This window comes from Salmo salar, chromosome 03 (genome assembly GCF_965601325.2).
Source record: "Salmo salar chromosome 03, fSalSal1, whole genome shotgun sequence".
NCBI lineage: Eukaryota > Metazoa > Chordata > Actinopteri > Salmoniformes > Salmonidae > Salmo > Salmo salar.
Window position 1 is genome coordinate 103,802,501 of NC_138293.1, and position 2,500 is coordinate 103,805,000.

General features: G+C 38.0%; 1 protein-coding gene across 1 annotated transcript in view; it reads left to right on the forward strand.

The window, feature by feature from the left end:
- The window catches only part of LOC123743349 (protein kinase C beta type-like), a 138,400-nt gene that overhangs the window by 123,571 nt on the left and 12,329 nt on the right, over nucleotides 1-2,500 (forward strand). The gene's annotated exons all lie outside the window — the stretch shown is intronic.

Sequence of the window (2,500 nt, forward strand, 5' to 3'; positions counted from 1 at the left end):
TCAGTATGGTCTGTATCAGTGTGGTCTGTATCAGTATGGTCTGTATCAGTATGGTCTGTATCAGTATGGTCTGTATCAGTGTGGTCTGTATCAGTATGGTCTGTATCAGTATGGTCTGTATCAGTGTGGTCTGTATCAGTGTGGTCTGTATCAGTATGGTCTGTATCAGTGTGGTCTGTATCAGTGTGGTCTGTATCAGTATGGTCTGTATCAGTATGGTCTGTAGTCTAGTTAGTCCAGTACTGTAGTCTAGTTATTCCAGTACTGTAGTCTAGTTAGTCTAGTACTATAGTCTAGTTAGTCCAGTACTGTAGTCTAGTATTGTAGTCTAGTTAGTCCAGTACTGTAGTCTAGTTAGTCCAGTACTGTAGTCTAGTTATTCCAGTACTGTAGTCTAATTAGTCTAGTACTGTAGTCTAGTTATTCCAGTACTGTAGTCTAGTTAGTCTAGTACTGTAGTCTAGTATTGTAGTCTAGTACTGTAGTCTAGTTAGTCTAGTACTGTAGTCTAGTTATTCTAGTACTGTAGTCTAGTTAGTCCAGTATTGTAGTCTAGTTAGTCCAGTACTGTAGTCTAGTTAGTCTAGTACTGTAGTCTAGTTAGTCTAGTACTGTAGTCTAGTACTGTAGTCTAGTACTGTAGTCTAGTAATGTAGTCTAGTTAGTCCAGTACCGTAGTCTAGTACTGTAGTCTAGTTATTCCAGTACTGTAGTCTAGTTAGTCTAGTACTGTAGTCTAGTTAGTCTACTACTGTAGTCTAGTACTGTAGTCTAGTTAGTCCAGTACTGTAGTCTAGTTAGTCTAGTACTGTAGTCTAGTTAATCTAGTACTGTAGTCTAGTTAGTCTAGTTAGTCTAGTACTGTAGTCTAGTTAGTCTAATACTGTAGTATAGTTAGTCCAGTACTGTAGTCTAGTTAGTCCAGTACTGTAGTCTAGTTAGTCTAATACTGTAGTATAGTTAGTCCAGTACTGTAGTCTAGTTAGTCCAGTACTGTAGTCTAGTTAGTCTAGTTAGTCTAATACTGTAGTCTAGTTAGTCCAGTACTGTAGTCTAGTTAGTCTAGTACTGTAGTCTAGTTAGTCTAGTACTGTAGTCTAGTTAGTCTAGTACTGTAGTCTAGTACTGTAGTCTAGTTAGTCTAGTACTGTAGTCTAGTACTGTAGTCTAGTTAGTCTAGTTAGTCTAGTATTGTAGTCTAGTTAGTCAAGTGCTGTAGTCTAGTTAGTCAAGTACTGTAGTCTAGTACTGTAGTCTAGTATTGTAGTCTAGTTAGTCTGGTATTGTAGTCTAGTTAGTCTAGTACTGTAGTCTAGTTAGTCTAGTACTGTAGTCCAGTACTGTAGTCTAGTTAGTCCAGCACTGTAGTCCAGTACTGTAGTCTAGTTAGTCTAGTTAGTCCAGTACTGTAGTCTAGTACTGTAGTCCAGTACTGTAGTCTAGTTAGTCTAGTACTGTAGTCTAGTTAGTCTAGTACTGTAGTCTAGTTAGTCTAGTAATGTAGTCTAGTTAGTCCAGTACTGTAGTCTAGTTAGTCCAGTACTGTAGTCTAGTTAGTCCAGTACTGTAGTCTAGTGTTGTAGTCTAGTTAGTCCAGTACTGTAGTCTAGTTAGTCTAGTACTGTAGTCTAGTTAGCCTAGTACTGTAGTCTAGTACTGTAGTCTAGTTAGTCTAGTACTGTAGTCTAGTTAGTCTAGTTAGTCTAGTACTGTAGTCTAGTACTGTAGTCTAGTTAGTCCAGTACTGTAGTCTAGTTAGTCCAGTACTGTAGTCTAGTTTGTCCAGTACTGTAGTCTAGTTAGTCTAGTACTGTAGTCTAGTACTGTAGTCTAGTTAGTCCAGTACTGTAGTCTAGTTAGTCCAGTACTGTAGTCTAGTTAGTCCATTACTGTAGTCTAGTTAGTCCAGTACTGTAGTCTAGTTAGTCCAGTACTGTAGTCTAGTTTGTCCAGTACTGTAGTCTAGTTAGTCTAGTACTGTAGTCTAGTTAGTCCATTACTGTAGTCTAGTTAGTCCAGTACTGTAGTCTAGTTAGTCCAGTACTGTAGTCTAGTTTGTCCAGTACTGTAGTCTAGTTAGTCTAGTACTGTAGTCTAGTACTGTAGTCTAGTTAGTCCAGTACTGTAGTCTAGTTAGTCTAGTACTGTAGTCTAGTTAGTCTAGTACTGTAGTCAAGTATTGTAGTCTAGTACTGTAGTCTAGTTAGTCTAGTTAGTCTAGTACTGTAGTCTAGTTAGTCTAGTACTGTAGTCTAGTTATTCCAGTACTGTAGTCTAGTTAGTCCAGTACTGTAGTCTAGTTAGTCTAGTACTGTAGTCTAGTTAGTCTAGTACTGTAGTCTAGTATTGCAGTCTAGTTAGTCTAGTACTGTAGTCTAGTTAGTCTAGTACTGTAGTCTAGTTATTCTAGTACTGTAGTCTAGTTAGTCTAGTACTGTAGTCTAGTTAGTCTAGTACTGTAGTCTAGTACTGTAGTCTAGTTAGTCCAGTACTGTAGTCT